General features: G+C 43.8%; 1 protein-coding gene across 1 annotated transcript in view; it reads left to right on the top strand.

The window, feature by feature from the left end:
• The window catches only part of Lmnb1 (lamin B1), a 45870-nt gene that overhangs the window by 2323 nt on the left and 25763 nt on the right, over positions 1-17784 (top strand). The gene's annotated exons all lie outside the window — the stretch shown is intronic.

Below are 17784 nucleotides of genomic sequence, written 5' to 3'. Positions count from 1 at the left end.
GCCTTCTAACTGGAATTAAAGGCATGCGCACTATGCCCAGACCTCTTTTGTCCCTCCCTTTTCCCCCCTCCCTCTTTTTTGAGATGGGTTTTCAGTTGCTGAAACTGGTCTTCAACTCTGGGACTTAAGCAGTTGTCCCACCTTGCCCTTCTTCAGTGTTGGAGCTAAGGTCCAGTGTCTGGCCTTGCAGCCATAACCTTTCATTTCTGTGACTTGGATTTATCAACACTTGGGGTCATCTTTTGAAATAATCATTCATTCACTGATACTGTTTTCTCTTTATCTTCCTCTTTTTTTTAAAAAAAAGACAGGACCTCAACTGTATAGCCCTGGCTAGCCTACCTCTGCCTTAGTGCTGGGATTAAAGGTGCTTCTCACCTTTTTCCTATATTTTCTTACTGCATTTCCTCAAAGTTTAGATGCCAATGCTTGTAAAACTTGGCGACTGTGGGGCTGGAGCGATGGTTAAGAGCACTGACTACTCTTCCAGAGGACCTGGGTTCCCAGCACCCACATGGCAGCTCACAGCTGTCTGTAAGTCCAGTTCCTGGGAAATCCCATACCCTCACACAGACATACACGCAGGCAAAGCACCAGTGTACATTGCAAAGAAAACAACAACAAAAAACTTGGCTTTTATTAGTGCATCACTAGAAAGAAAAACAAAATCAGGGCCAGCCCATGTCTTGGACCCATTCTCCATTTCAGAGATATTAAAATGTTATAGGTTAAACATGTGGTACGTGCCAATTACTGTTCTGTGTATTGAGGTCACAGATTAAAAAAATAAAAAAATACCTAATGTCCTAATTTTAGGATGCAGTGGGAGAGACCACACAGCAAATAAACAAATTGTCCTGTGTGGTCTGAGGCATTTTGATGCTGGGGCTCTAATAATCCATCTTTCCAGAGGATACCATTGGAGGCTTGCTACACAGTAGTAATACTGCCCCCTGGTGGACTGTAGTTGTAAATGTTATGGACCAGTCACATGTTGGCTTCAGCGGAATTAAAAAATAAAAACAGCATAGGATTTTGTATGTATTTTAGAACATATGGTATAATTTAGGTGATAACCAATGAAAGGAGAATAAAGTTGAGCAGCAGAGAAATAGTAAAGTCAAGTCATGCCTGTCTAAAAGATGACAATTGAAAATGATCTTTCAAGATGTCTTGGGTATATGTTCTTTTAGATTTGTGTCACAGTACATAGACTTCAAATGTCAGGACCAGGTGCATTTCTAACATCACAGTTCTCTCAACACGCCAGTGGTGGTGTCCTTTTATTTGGACTCTGTCATGTCTTGTGTAGTTTTGTTCTTAAATTGTTCATTTTCTTGCTGATTAAACGTCGTATCTGTGATGTTTTGAAGACATTTAATCACAACATCTGTATATAAATATATGTATATACATACATATCTATATCTGTATCTATATATTTTCCCTTGAGATGGGGTTTCTCTGTGTAGCCCTGACTGTCCTGGAAGGTAACTAGCTCTGTAGACCAGGCTGGCCTTGAACTCAGAGATCCGCCTGCTTCTACTTACTAAGTGCTGGTTTTAAAGGTGTCCATCACTACATTTGGGAGCTCTGTTTTTAATATGTCTTGTAGAATGGATACGTTGAAATTTATGGTACAGTTTTCTGAATTATATATTTTCCTTTGGTTTCTTTACTGTGTTGGAGACTATCTTTTCTTTTTTTTCTTTTTTTCTTTCCTTTTTTTTTTTTTTTTTTGAGAAAGGGTTTCACTGTTTAGCTCTGGCTGTCCTGGAACTCACTTTGTAGACCAGGCTAACAAACTCAGAGATCTGCCTGCCTCTGCCTCCCAAGTGCTGGGATTAAAGGCGTGCTCTACCACTGCCCAACTGGAAACCATCTTTTAAGTAACTTATGCAGGAAGGATGGCAGTGAATTGTCTGGGTGTCTGAGAATAACTCTCATTTGATTGGGAATTGGGCAGGATTGTCTTAACGTTTTGTCTCAGTGCGCCAAAGGTGTCGTTTTCCTGTCTTCTCGCATTCATGGCTGTGGTGTTTGGTACTGTTTTTTTCTGTTGCTGTCGTCTCTCCTAGTGTGCTCTCTGTTGCTGCGATGAGACGGGGAGAGGAGAGGGTGTATTTTACCTCACGTGTTGCAGTCCATCCTGGAGTGGTCTGGGCAGGAAGTGAAGCAGAAGCATCGAGAACAAACACTGCCTGCTTACTCCTGCTCCTTGTGGCTTGTTCAGTTTGCTTGCCTTCTTGACCAGGGTGGCATGCTCCCAGTGAGCAGGGTCCTCCTCCATCTATCAGAAATCACAAAAATGCCCTTATTGAGATTTCCTCTTCCCAGATATTTTTTTTTGTTTGTTTGTTTGTGCCAAGTTGACAAGAACTAGTCGCGCTCACCGGCCCTGCTCTTAGAAAACCTGGAGGTCTGTTACCGCCTGGTGTCAGATTTGCTCATGGTTGCTGTTCAGTCTTAAGTCTTTATGGTTCGAAGCCTTGCTTTTCTTATAATTTAGTTCTTAATGGTACCGGGCTTTGGGACATACATGTTGCCACAGCCCTTTCTGAACTCCATGTTCTCTGTTCTCTCTTGCTGGGCAACCCTTCCCCGGCCCCTTTTTAGGAATTGGCGGTGTAGCTCTGGTGCTGACATTACAGACAGGCCCCACTCCTTTTTCTTTTTACTAGGAGGTTACCTTAATTCCTCTCCAGCTCAATAATGACATTAACTTTATTTTGTTTTGTTTTTTGAGATAAGATCTCACTATATAGCCTTGGCTGGCTCAGAACTCACTGTGTAGAATAGTCTGACTGACTGAACTTAAAGAGATCTACATACCTCTGCTTCCCAAATGCTAGGATCAAAAGGTTTACAGGATCACACCCATCCTGATTATTATTTTTAATTTGTGGATGGGGATTGTGGGTGTGCATCCTAGGGCTAGTGTAAGGGGGTCAGAGGACAATTCTGTGGGCCCTGTTTCCCCTATCTACCTTTCCATGGACTCTGAAGATCCACTTTGGGCAGCCAGGCTTGCTAACAAGCTCCTGCATCCATGTTAGCCATCCCACCAGCCCACTGTTTTCCTTTTGAGATCTGGCCTCACTGTGTCACCTTGACTGACCTGGAACTCTCTATGTAGAAGAGACTGGCCTCAGACTGACTGGCCTTAGCCTTCCAAATGCTGATATTAAAGGCTTGTGCCACCATACCCAGTATATACCGTCTTTATTGGTGTCCAGTGAGAGGGATAATACTAGCAGAGTAACCCATCAGCCTTTAAACCTTTGAACAATAAAGGAAGTGTAATTTGGAAGATGAAAAGGAAGGATTGTTTTATTGTCGGTTTGAGTCCATTTTGGTCTTGAACTCGTTTAAAAATAATATGTGAATTTTTTTTTTCTTTCCGAGACAAGGTTTCTCTGTAGCTTTGGAGCCTGTCCTGGAACTAGCTCTTGTAGACCAGGCTGGCCTCAAACCTCTGCCTCCTGAGTGCTGGGATTAAAGACATAACGCCATCACCGCCCAGCTTTTTTAAATTTTTTTTAATTGATTTATTATGTATGCAACATTTACCCTCCATGTATGCCTCTATGCCAGAAGAGGGCACCAGATCTCATTACAGATGACTGTGAGCCACCATGTGGTTGCTGGGAATTGAACTCAGGTCCTCTGGAAGAGCAGTCAGTGCTCTTAACCACATACTTGTGATCCTTGTACTTAGGCTGAGAGGCAGGAGGATCACTTGAGTTCAAGGATGGGTTGTGTTGCAGAGTGAGAACTTGTACCAGGATAACAAACCATGGCCAGTGACAGCTCAGCAGGTGAAGGCACTTAGTTCTTCCTGAGTTTGCTCCCCAGAAAACAGACTCAAGTTGTCCCCCGACCCCCACCTCAATAAAGCATGTTAAGAGATGGAGAAAAGTTGTGAATAATTATGTGTGACAGAAAATAAGTTTGTGTTATAGGCAAGTAATTTATGTAAGTTTTTTAAAATTGATTTTATTGAGCTCCTCATTTTTCTCTGTTCCCTCCCTTCCTCTCCCCTCCCTTTCAACCCTCTCCCATGGTCCCCATGCTCCCGATTTACTCGGGATATCTTGTCTTTTTCTACTTCCCATGTAGCTTAGATCTATGTATGCCTCTCTTAGAGTCCTCATTGTTGTCTAGGTTCTCTGGGATTGTGATTTATAGGCTGGTTTTCTTTGCTTTATGTTTAAAACCCACTTATGAGTGAGTCCATATGATAATTGTCTTTCTGGGTCTGGGTTACCTCACTCAAAATGATCCATTTGCCTGAAAATTATAAGATGTCCTTATTTTTTTCTGCTGTGTAGTACTTTATTGTATTAATGTGCCACATTTTCCTTATCCATTCTTCGATCGAGGGGCATTTAGGTTGTTTCCAGGTTCTGGCTATGACAAACAATGCTGCCATGAATATAGTTGAGCACATGCCCTTGTGACATGATTGAGCATCCTTTGGGGATATACCCAAAAGTGATATTACTGGGTTTTGAGGAAGGTTGTTTCCTAATTTTCTGAGAAATCACCACACTTACATCCAAAGGGGCTGTACCAGTTTGCATTCCCACCAGCAATGCAGAAGTGCTCCCTTCTCCCCACAACCTTTCCAGCATAAGTTGTCATCAGTGTTTTTGATCTTGGCCATTCTTACAGGTGTAAGATGGAATCTCAGAGTTGTTTTGATTTGCATTTCTCTGATGTCTAAGGATGTTGAACATTTCCTTGAGTGTCTTTCAGCCATTTTAGATTCTTCTGTTGAGAGTTCTCTGTTTAGGTCTGTACTCCATTTTTTTTTATTGGATTATTTGTTCTTTTGATGACCAATTTCTTGAGTTCTTTGTATAATTTGAGTTCTTTGTATATCTGTCTGATGTGAGGTTGGTGAAGATCGTTTACCATTCTGTAGACTGACATTTTGTCTTGTTGACTGTGTCCTTTGCTTTACAGAATCTTCAGTTTCAGGAGATCCATTTATTAATTGTTTCTTTCGGTGTCTGCTGCTGGGGTTATATTTAGGAAGTGGTTCCCTGTGCCAATGCGTTCAAGTGTACGTCCCACTTTCTCTTCTATGAGGTTCAGTGTGTCTGACTTTATGTTGAGGTCTTTGATCTGTTTGGAGGCTAGTAATGTTCTATTACACTTTTTGGGTGCATGTTTTACATGGCAGTCAATGTGTTCAGTGCCATGAGTAAGCATATTCTAAAGGTATGACAGGACAACAAGGTTTGCTGTGACCAAAGAGAGAAACTTTGCACTGACTGAAGCCAGCCAATATCTCAGGCCAGAGTGCCATGAACACCCAGGAAGCCTTCTGGCAAACAGTGTCAGGTTTCTGATGGTTACTTGTTGCCTAATTTGCTGGTTAAGTATTAGCCACTGGGTAAAAGCATGGCAGTTTTACTAACATTTGGTCCTAGGAGCAGTGGCTAAGTTTATGGAAGTTGATTCTAATTCTTGGCATTTTATGTTTATGGTGCTAACAGCAAAAACTTCCTGCCTACCCTGGAATCAAGGTTGAATTCATGTCATCTGTGCTAGGCTTTGGCCATAAGGCTTCCTCAGCTAGCCCGCTTGCTCGGTCTTTTAAAACTGACCTGTTTCCGGTGCTTTCACTTCATTCAGATCTGTTGCCATAGATCGAGTCAGGGAACTTTTGCTGCTGATGGAGCCGTCTGCTCTAATCAGCTGGTTCTGCAGGCGGAGGACACACTGGAGGGCTGGTGTCTCATGTAGCGCTGGACAAAAGGCAGCTGCTCACTTCCCTTTTGTTCTGGCAGTCAGACTGGACTGGAATCTTTTCCACAGATCCCATGGTGTAAGCTCTGTGATGACCCTGCTGATGTAGGAAATGAGGCTCTGAGGTTGTTTTGTCTGGGGTTCTAGAGATGAATGGTTGGAGATGCAGTGATGACTGCTCCGTCTGTCGAACAGCCTGCTCTGGGCTCTGCACCCTGTCTCATTTCATCGCACTGGTGCTGGTCTGTATGACTCCGCTGGTTTCCTGACAGGAAGCAGTCTCCCAGAGCACTGACATTTGGACAAGAAATCTTACAGGACCGCTGGCTTCCAGGACCCACAGGGTGCTGCTTTTGGCAGTGGCACCCACCGGCTGTGTGGTACCTACCGGCTGTGTGGCACCTACCGGCTGTGTGGTACCCACCGGCTGTGTGGTTTTCACGGTGCTGGTAGTTTGGGATTTGTCAGGAGGGTACAGTGATGTAAATGCTATTTGAAATACTGAGGGTGTCATTTGCTAGTAAGTAGGTGAAGGTGGCGCTGGAGAGTTGGCTCAGTGGTTAAGTGACTTGTTGCTCCTCCAGAGACTCAGCTCTACTCCCCACTTCAGGTGGCTTACAACCACCTGTAACTCCGCTCCTGGGAACCTGACACCTCTGCTTCCTGAGAAACCCTCACTTCTGTGCTCATCCTCAGACACATACAGCTTTTAAAGAACTTAAAAATTAAAATACTTTTATGTGTATGGGTATTTTGCCTGCACATATGTCTGTGCACTGCATGCCTGTCTGTTGTCTGTGGAGGCCTGAAGAGGGCATTGTATCTCCAGGACCTAGCCGTAAACATTGCTGTGAGCTGCTCTGTGGGTGTTGGTAGGAACCCTGGCCTGAGCTCTGATCAGCCAGTGCTCTTAACCACAAAGCCATTGCCCCATTCCCAAATAAAATATTTTTTCTTAAGAAATGAGTGAAAGTAAATTAGTGAGCTTTCTTTTCTCCTTTGTACAAAGCTGCTGTTCTATTTTACTTGATGCCTTAATAATTTAAGAGAAATTAATGCCTCTCTAAATCTTTAATCCCCGTAACAGAAATGTGGCTCTGTTTTGTACTCAGTACCCACTGGAACAGATCCGTGTGCTAAGTCTTTGCAGCAGGTGGTGGGAACAGAGCAGGACACTGTTCCCATTATCATGTTGCGTACGGTCTAGAGTGGGGTCCGAAAGCCAGCGTTGCAGTACTGTGGTACCGTAAAGTGCAATAGTATAGGCAATAAGCGTGCGACACCTGGTGCTCTAGAGAAACCGCAGCTGCCGCCTAAGGCTCAGTAAGAGTCAGGGGAGGTGGTGATGTCTAAGTATTGGGTCGTAAGGAAGAGTTCCTTTTTCAATAGAAAAAAATTAGGATGCAGTTGCCCTGAGTACCAGAAATTCATATAACTAGAGGTGTATGGGGAGGATTGCATCTTAGTTCTGAGTGACCGCTTACAAGAGTGACACGGCTCTGGCTGTGTTAGCACAATGAAAAGACAAGGACTCCTATAGGACACTTGAGAGTAACAAAAGTGGCCCTTGGACCTGAGGTTGTCAGGAATGAGAGAAGGTGGATCTAAGAGATTCCGGTGGGCATAGGGTTTAGGAAGGAGTCTAGGGTGACCCCTGTGCATAGAGTTGTGTTAACCAGGGATGAGAGATTGCTAGAGAAGAAACTGTTTGGAAGGGTCCTGCCTGGGTAGTGACAAGTTGGTGGCGCTTGTTTGGCTTGAGATGTCAGCTGGTATTTAGAGTTCTGAGGTACTGGAGGTGAGGTAGAGAGTGGGGAAGACTCAGTGGAGATGCTCTGTAATATCAGAGAAAAAGAGTTGTCATTAAACAAGATGGGGTGGGGAGTGGTTAAGGCCTAAAATCTATTGTCTTTGGTGCCTGAGAGATGGCTTTTGTTGTGGGAGAAGCCTGGTATCGGTGGAATGTAGAGGAACAAAGGCAACGAGAGGGCACAGACCATGGTTTAACCTGCAAGAACGTTGGCAGCAAAGGGAAGAGGCCTTTAAGTTTGCTGCTGTGTTAGTGCTTGAACCAGAGCCTTGTACACAGCAGGGCAGCTGGGCAAGTGCTATGTGGGAGATGTCTGTGTGTGCATTCCTTATATGATATGTCGGGGTAGGTTCCGCCCCACCTCCTCTCCCAGGGTCTCTCTGTGTAGCCCTGGCTGTCCTGCAACTCGCTCTGTAGATCAGGCTGGGCTTGAACTCACAGAGATCCGCCTGTCTCTGCCCCCAAGTGCTGGAATTAAAGGCGTGTGCCACCACCACACCCCAGGCATCTGTGGGAGCTCTTGTCTGTGCATGCACTGGCAGAGACCAAAGGGAAAGTTTTAAGGCTTGAGGCATCCTGCTGTTCCTTCTTACTCCTTTTGAGACACTCTTTGACTCAACCTGGAGCCAGGCTGATGACTAGCAAGTCCCAGTGACCTCTCACCCTGTATGCCCCACCCCCACAGGCACTGACCCAGGCGTGCGCAGCTGTTTGTGTGCTGGAATCTGAGCTCTGCACACCAAGCACTCCTTCCTACCTGTTGAGCCATCTTTCCAATCCTCATATGAAAGATTCTTCTTTCATATTTATTTATTTATTTACTTATTTATTCATTCATTCAATTTTCATTTATTGAAATTTATTTGTTTTTTTTTTTAAATTGGTGTTTTGTCTGTGTGAAGGGTGCTAAATCCTGAAGTTACAGACAGTCATAAGCTGCCATGTTGTTGCTGGAATTGAATCCAGGTCTTCTGGAAGAACAGTCAGTGTTCCTAACTGCTGAGCTATCTCTCCAGCACCTCTTTTATTTTTTACTTAGTGTGTGAATGTTTTGTTTGCATATGTGTCTGGTCACTACGTAAGTGCCTGGTGCCTTTGGAGACCAGAAGAAGGGTGTTGTGTCCCTTGGGTTGTAGATGGTTGTGAGCTGCCTTGTGTATGGGTGCTGGCATTGAACCCGAGTCCTCTAGAAGAGGACAGCAAGCACACATGAAATGGTCTTGAGCAAATTGGGACTGTTGCTCTACCTAAGTAAGGTTCTTCCCTTGGTGGACTGGCTTCCTACTGTGTCTCCCCCACAGTGTGTGTTTCATCCGATTGATGCATATCTGACTTGACATCTACTAACATGAAAGCCGTGAAACCTTTCCTTTACCAGGCTCCCACTCACTGGGCTCACCGTTGATGTAGTCAGGGAACTCTTCCCCTGACTTCTGATTCAGACTTGTGATGTGTACCTTGAGAACAAGAAAACAAGCCACAGTGACCATCCCGGGTGTGCACATGTGTGTGTACTTGTCCATGTATGTGAGTGTAATTTAAGATTACCTTCCTTTTCACTCTGGTCTTTACATCCATGTGTGAACTGCATTATTGACTGGGTGTTGATCTGTTCCATTCTGCTTTCCCAGCATACCTTCCACAGTCTAGAATTTGGTAGGACCACTTAGATCATCACCTTTAAAGTATTTCTTGTGCTGTTGGAAATGCTTCTGTGGCATTTGCTCATGTGAGTAGTAGGTAAATGATTTTATATAATTAGTACATAGTTAGCTCTCTACACTGATATTCAACTGGAAGTAAAACTTGTATCCATACTAAACATGTAAGGACTCTTGCCCTTATTCACCAAATATAGTAGAGCAGTGGTTCTCAGCATTCCTAATGCTACGGACCTTTAATATAGTTCCTTCTGTTGTGGTGAACCCAACCATAAAGTTATTTTCTTTCTGCTTCATATGAAGCTGTAATCTTGCTGCTGTTATGAATTGTAATGTAAATATCTGTGTTTTCTGATGGTCTTAGGTGACCCCAAAGGGGTCACAATCCACAGATTAAACTACCTTAGTAAAACTTTTTCATGGCATTCATATTTTCTTAAGTGTTATAGGTAATCTAGAATGATTTAAAGTACGGAAGAGGATATTTGTAGATTATATATAATATATTTATATTATCATAATCACATAATCACATGTGATATACATCACAAATTATATCACATACTACTTTAGAAGAAGGAAGTTCCTGGCTTTGGTTATTTGTGTAGGGACCAATCTCTTAACTGATCCTGAGGAGAGAAATGTTCTATAGTCCAGTTCCAGTCTCATTTATTCTTTTCCTAATTTTGATTTGTTTGAATTGCCTTGCTTCTTACTGGATTCTGCGCATTTGTCAATGGGCAGTTTATTCTACCATTAGTGACCCTAGCAGCTCTGAGCGTGCATAAGGCATTGTACTCTTTGCCTGTGCCAGAGGAGACCCTTGCTGATGGGAATTGTGCTTACAGGATTGTTGGGTACTTTGCGTAGTATACTTAAATTGCAGGGAAGTTCATTAGGTTTCCTCATGAGAAATATTGTGGCTCATGTCCTTTCCCCCTTCACACAGTATTGAAAATGATCAGTAACATTGGAGTAAGCTCATGTTATCATGGAACTTGAGCCTATTAGGAAATAGAACTATTTGGTTTTAGGAAAGCAGATTTGTTTATTTTGGTAACTTGGTCATGGTCTCTAGTTGGCCTTGCCCTTGAGCAATCCTGCTTCAACCTCCTGAGTGTAGGATTGTTGGCCTGACTGGCAATAAAGATTTATTATAATGAAGATTATTATAGACATAAATTTCTTCTCTCTCTCTCTCTCGTAAAGTCTGGACTGTGTGGATTCTAAGCTCTGACATGATTTGTTGTGTGAGTGAATGGGCCAGTGTTTGGGGTGCAGCTGCCCTCTACAGCTGTTCCGAAGAGCCCTATGGGAATTAGAACAGGAACATCCTAGAGTGCTGGGCCTCGGTGACTTGGTTTCCAGCCATTGAAACATTCTTTTTTATGTGCTGTTGCGCCTGATGGTGTGCACCTTTAATCCCAGCACTGGGGATGGGGGAGGGGGCACAGACAGGCGATTTCTGAGACCAGCCTGGTCTACAAAGGGAATTCCAGGACAGCCAAGACTACACAGAGAAACCCTGCAAAACAACAACGAAAAAGTCTTGTTTTGTGATGATTAGAAATAATAACTCTTTATAGAATGACTTAGATTACAGCTACAAGTGAAAAGTTATGTGTCCCCTTTATTCCCCAGAATTGGCAGAATAAGAATAGTCCTTTAATGTCCTGCGCTTTTCTGCGAATCCCCACACCCGATACAGGGCGCGCTTCCTGTACCGGACCACGAGTCTAGATCAATATCCTAGGAGTTGAAAACAGACACACGACACACAGAGAGACCGGATCATTTGCCCAAAGGGTAAATGTCAACTTTATTCAGCACACATAGGCTTATATACTTGGAGGCAAGAGGACGAGAGCCCCCTCCCACCTGGGAGTGCCAAGAGGGGTGTTGACAGCTGGAGCCTCCATGCAGGGGGTATCGAGCTGAGAACCCTGATAGACAGATGGGAGGAGATTTAGGGCACCTGTGAGGACCTTCCTTAGCAGGTGAAATTATCATAACAATGACAGAAACAAGGCTTTGAACTAATTCCATCCGGCTAGCAGAATGAGCAGGGGAAGCTAAGCTGGTTAGCGTTAACAATTCTTGCATCCTGTGCTTCGGCCTCGAGGAACAGGGAAGACGCTGTGATTTTCTCATTTAGCATTTTTGACCCTGTCCACATTTGTGCATATGGCATTGTAAAAGTCTTAGGAAGATTCCTGTACATTTAGTCTTTAGAAATGAATGTTATACCTTTTTCCTGGACAGTGGCTATTCTGCCAACCCAGACGCCTGTGGTTTAGGTTTCTCATTGTTCACTCTTTTGTTGTTGACTCTGAGACGAGGTTTCCAAGTGGAACTGTAGCAGGTCCTGAGCTTGCTTTGCACCGTAGGATGACCTTCTTTTTAACCTGTGGCAGGTTAAAAATCTGCGCTGGAATTTCCTTCCTCCACACACTGGAGATAAGATAGCTGGTCTTGATCTTGCCACCCATCTCCCCTGCCTCAGGCTCTTGAATATTAATGTCAGGGCGTGTGTTTGCTTGCATGTGAAGCCAGAGGCTATCCTCCAGTGTCCTAACACAGGAGCTGTTGCCTGGTCTCAACTGTTTTGAGGCTTGCCGAGTAGTAGGCCAGGCTAGCTGACTAGTGAGCTCCAAGGATCTGTCCCCAGCACTGGCATTAGAAGTAACTCACTAGCCCCTTAACGTAACTTTTACACATATCCTTTTGTATGTGAAAAATCAAATAACAAGGACAGATGTACTTGAGAAAATAAAATTTTTCTCTGTCTTGGCCTAAAGGTGCATAGATTCTTTACCCACAGCTACACTGAATGGTTTAGAAATTGTTCATTCTTTGTAGTGTGTGACTGGTCAAACTAGAAATTTCACTTAGGTGAGCATTTATTTCTGTCAAGTGTAATACTAGAAGGGCAATCATTTCCTGACACCTAACTAAAGCTATTCTAATGAGCTTCTAATTAGGTTCATTTAAGTGGGGGCACAAAGGAATTCACTATGTATAGTTGAGGCTGGGTTTGAACTCTGGATATTCCACCCTTAGTGTTCCGAGGGCTGGGGTTATAGATGAGTGCCACTCACTACACCTTGCTTGTTATGGTTTGAGTATTTGTTCCTAGAATTTGGCCTGATGATTTTTGTTTGTTTGCGTCATACAAAACCTTGGTTTTCCTTTTAATTAGTCTATCTTAATTTTTTTCAAATGTTTATGGTACACGGCTAAGCATACCTGTGATCCCAGCACTTAGAGGTGGAGGTAGGAGGATCAGGAGTTCAGTGCCAGGCCTTTTCCTATATATAGTGTTAAAGGCTAGCCTGACTATACTCGTACTATGAAATGTCAAAAATGCCTTTGATCCCAGCACTTGGGGAGGCAGAGGCAGCCAGATCTCTGAGTTTGAGGCCAGCCTAGTTTACAGAGCTAGTTCCAAAACAGCCAAGGCTAAACAAATCCTGTCTCAAAAAAAAGAAAGAAAGAAGGGAAGAAAGAAAGGAAGAAAGAAAGGAGAAAAAGAAACTAATATATTAAAATATTAAATTAATATATATTTATATATAGGAAGAAAATACTGATATGGTTTAGGAAGAAAATACTGATATGATCGACTTACTAGTTCATTTTTAAGTGGCCATTGTTAACAATATAGGTCTTGAATAATTTTCTGAACATCTATTGAGGTGTGCGTGTGTGTGTGCGTGCGTGTGTGTGTGTGCGTGCACGCATGTGTGCCTGTATCCTGGCTGGCCTGGAATTAATTCATTTGCTGTATAGACTAGGCTGGTTCTGACTCCCGAATGCTAGGATTAAAGATGTGTGCCCAGCTCCATTGAGCATTGTTTCCAATAGTGCTGTAACTGTTTTAGTTGGAAAGACTGGTGTAGAGTATTCTTGGGGAAATGTAGGACACAGACAGGTGGTGATGCTCCTGGAAACACACAGTTCCAGAGCCCAATGTATCTGATGCTGAAGCCTGGGTTTATATGATGATCTGAAAACAAGTCAAGGATAAATAAAAACAACTCCTTAAAACACTCTAAATACCCGCACATTCAGAGGTAGCAGTGTGTAGAGGCAGCCATCGGCTCCCCTCCATCAGTGGCGGTGCTGAGGAGCCACGTGTGAGCACAGAACAAGGAAGCACGAGGTTGTGTTGGTGACGTGGTCATGTTAGTGATGAGTTGTTGCACATGGTCGTGTTGGTGTGAGCAGTTAGGGGGAGTTTCAGTTTAGTCCCTGGAGATTGGGGCGTGTCCCCAGCTGCGCGCTAGCTCTGTTGGGAAAGTGCAGCTACCTTGGGCTCTCACATTTTAAAGTGAATGAACAATTGCCAGCTGATTGTTTCTTTAATGATGAGGTTAGTTAATTGCTTTCTGTTCCTGGTGAAATTGAAGTTCACTTGAAAGGAAAGCTAACTTTGGATGGAAATTCTTCATCAGGATAGAGTACTAACTACAGTGTATAAAACTGCTTAGCTCTCGGATGCAGTTGCTTTGGTTCCTGTGTGAAGTGTCCGAAGGAATGTTTTATGACTTGTTTTCAGTGGTGTGCATATTTGTGGCATTAGATTCACGTGTTGAATTTAATTGAAAACTCTGGTCTCTCTGGAGGTAGAAATGATTGACTTAGGCTGGTCAGTAGCACTGAACAGATCTGCAGTCAAGGAGCAGTCAGGAGGATGTATTGCAGCGCCGTCATTGCTACTGTCTAGTAACTTTGGATTCCTGTCTAAGCTGACCTGACAACGTCAGGTGTCACACAAACACTCAGTGATACCGGTGTTTCAGGATGCCAGTCTGCAGCTTCTGCTGGCCTGTGTGCTGATGCAGCTGGACTCTCCGTGCCATGTTTAGTGAATGAAAACTAAGAAAGCAGTTAGAAACCTGTGGGGAGAGGATGTCAGATTGTTAACTCACTGAATGGCCTCTACGTGCCCTTGGCATTGGCCGCTCAGTTGACAGAAAACTTCCTGATTGATGGCCCTCATCTGGAGATGGGTGTAATCTTGAGAATGTTTTTATGATTCATCGGCATTGACAGGTTCAGAGGGAGGACAATTAGGAAAGTGAATATCAGAGATGTAGAAATATTGCCTTTTTTTCCTTAAAAGACATTTTATGTAGAGGGTAAGACTTGGGAAGGTGTTATTTTGGTACTATAATTGCACTCTGGGCTTTGTGTATGACAGGTGAATTCTCCATGGCCTCAGATTCATTTAACATTTAACAAGACCGTCGTTATCTACGGGTTTTCTGTATACGTTCGGAAATGTCTTCTACAGATTCCCTGCCCTTCTTTGAGCAGTCTCCCGAGGGAGCTAAGTTTCTCACAGTACTGAGTCTGTGTCTCAGTGTTACATCAGTGTGCCTCATGTCCAGAGGTCCAGTGGGCTCTCCTCCCTTCGTGGGGGGAGTGGCTGGAGGCACCTGCATTTCCCTGTTGATGTTGGACTGCTGGAGGAGAGGAGAGCGATGGCGCTTGAACACAAGAGCATTTGTTTGGGGTGGAAGGTGCTTGGGTGCTGTGGGATATTTTGATCACACCCTGAGACTCGCGAGACTTGCCAATAGAGTTACACCTTGAATTGGGAGTGGGTGGAGCCAGTGACTAGCCGACTGGGATTGGCCATAGAGAAGCCAGCAATTTGGATAGAGAAGACACCCAGGAAAGAAAGGGCGGGGACTTGAGTTTGGCACTTCCTTTTTGGTTCTGAGACAGGGAAAAGAGTGGCTCTGGCCATAAAGTAAGGTCAGCTAGTTGCTACTCAACCTCTGGGTTAGAAGGTTTTCACCCCAGCCTTTGATTCCTGTATCTTATTGATAAGTAGAATGATAGAGATTTTTTTGGGGGGGGGGTTTGTTTTTCGAGACAGGGTTTCTCTGTAGCTTTGGAGTCTGTCCTGGAACTAGCTCTTGTAGACCAGGCTGGCCTTGAACTCACAGAGATCTGCCTCCCGAGTGCTGGGATTAAAGGCGTGCGCCACCATTGCCTGGCCGAATGATAGAGACTTAATTTAAATCTACATGTCGCGGCTGTTGGAGAGCCAGGGCTGCAGGTTCCCCACCAGGCCATGGCCTGAATGGCTAGCAGCCTACTGACTGCAGAGCCGTGGGTGCCATAGATGATAATCAAAATATCAGTAGATTTGTGTGCACCCGCTAAGCCAACAGAAAAACATCACTTGGGACATAAGAGCAGCAGCAGGGAGTGTCTGCCACCAGCTTCCACAGAAGACACACCCACAAGTCCATCTCATCTTTCACTAAAGCACCAGACAGCTACATTCATAAGAAAAATCCACTCTACCTAACTTGCCTAACTTGCTGGTTTAGGTAGCCTATACTAAACCCTCAGTAATGTTTGCTAGTTTAAATGACTAGGTCTCCAAGTTCAGGAACTTGACTGAGCCCTCTCTGTTTCTAACTCCATGTACCTGTGTGTAAGTGACTGATGCAGGAGCCCTCCTTGAGGTCCGATACAATACCTGTTTTCTTACTTCAGAGAAGGCCATGGTAGCTTGTAGGGCAGGTCTTGATTGAATTGGCCTCAGTAAGTGTGGTCCCTGTAACCAGAGGGTCATCACTTCACACTGATACTTTTGAATTTTATGTGTACGAGTGTTTTGCCTGCATGTATGTCAGTTCACCACATGGATGCCTGGTGCCCCCAGAGGTCAGAAGAGGGGCCAGATTCCGAGAAACTGGAGTTACATAGTTAGGGAGTCACTCTGGGCACATGGAGGTGCTGGGAATAGAATCTGGGTTCTCTGCAAGAAGAACAAGTGCTCCTGACTCCTGAAAAATCTCCAACTTCTAAAAATATGTGGTTTTTTTAAAGGGGGGATATAACTTGGTTGGCAGAGTGCTTGCCTAATATATATGAAAGCTTGGGTTCTGTTCCTAGCACACAGTAAACTGGTAGTGACTATTTCTGTAATCTTAGCTCTTGGAGGTGTAGGCAGGGTTGTCCTTGGCTGTGTTGTGAGTCCCGGACTGATAACAGTCTACCCGAAACTTGTCTCAAATGAGTGATTTTTCCTTATATCCTAGCCAGCATGATACATATTCAGTGCTGGCTATTTTATGATAGGATAAAATTGTGGCTTTTTCCACAGGCTTCTACATAGGGATTCCTATGGGGACCCAGGGCTTGAATGAGTTCGTTTGACTGTAATTCACCAAGGTTGGATCCTTTTTAGAAAAGAGGTGTGTGACTGTCTGTGTGCCCTTGAATGCAGGTGCCTGAGGGTGTAGCTCCTGATAGAGCACAGCAAGTGAGCTTAACGTCTCTCTAGCCCAAACAGAAGATTGTTGTTTGTTTTGTTTTAATTCAAATTTCAACCGGTAGCTTTGCCCCTTCTAGACTAGTTTCAGCTAAAGTCTGCCATCTCGTGGCCTTAAAGCATACAGGACTTAGCAAAAAAAAAAAAAAGAGAGAGAGAGAGATTCTTTTGGGACTATATTTGTCATACCCCAATAATTCTCCTTGAATTATGCTTTCTTACCATTGAGTCAATTTATTTTTTGTTTTATTTTAATATTTGCAATACTCCAGTTTTAATTAAGAGCAAATATTCGGAATCTTGATATAGTGAAGGCTTTCCTGTGTAATTAATGGTAAATATTTATTTAATGGCAAACATTATGTCTTTTAAAATGTAATTGTTCACATAATTATTCCCTGGGCTCGGTGGCACATACCTTTTCCTCTCCTAGTACTCAGAGGCAGAGCAAAGCTGATCTCTGATCTTGACACCAACCTGATCCACATGGAGAGTCCCAGGTCAGTCGGGACTTTACAGCGTGACTCCCCCACCCCCGTGAAATATTTATATAAAAGAACATTGCTTTTCAACCTAGAACTCCATGTAATTAGGGAAATTTCAGATCACCTTATTAGAAATAGAGGATGCTTGCAAGTCTTTTGGCATCAACAAGCAGTTGTTACTATCAGATTTTATGTGAATGAGTGTTTGCTGTCATGATGTCTGTGCTGCATTTGTGCCTAGAGCAGGTGGAAGCTGGGAGAGGGTGTCTGAGCTCATGGAGCTGAACTTAACAGATAACAGATAATCATGTGAGTGCTGGAACCTGAACGTGTGTCTGCAGTAAGACCAGCAAATACTCTTTTTTTGTTTTGTTTTGCTTTTGTTTTTAGAGACAAGGTTTCTCTGTGTTACAGCCCTGGCTGTCCTGGAACTTACTCTGTAGACTAAGCTCGTCTCAAATTCACAGAGATCCAGGTGTACACCACCGCCTGTGTGTGTGGGTGTGTGTGTTTTGACAAGTGCTCTTAACTCTGAGCCATCTCTTTAGTCCCCAGAGCCTGGGTCTTAGGGTTTCTTCATCCCACAGTCATTGGTTAACATGGGAAAAATGTTGTCCACCCAGAACTCTTTGATCTCATGCTTCTGGGTAAGCTTCTGTGGCTTCAGTAGATTCAGGTGGCCAGTGTTTAAATTGCCTTGATTTCTTCCTTAGGCAGGCAAGGAGAAGGTTCCAAGGCGGGGCTGTGATGTTGTCTGTGCTTTTCTGCTGTTAC

Source organism: Myodes glareolus, chromosome 13 (genome assembly GCF_982192425.1).
Source record: "Myodes glareolus chromosome 13, mMyoGla1.1, whole genome shotgun sequence".
NCBI classification, from domain to species: Eukaryota; Metazoa; Chordata; class Mammalia; order Rodentia; family Cricetidae; genus Myodes; species Myodes glareolus.
This window is presented reverse-complemented; position numbering and strand designations above follow the sequence as displayed.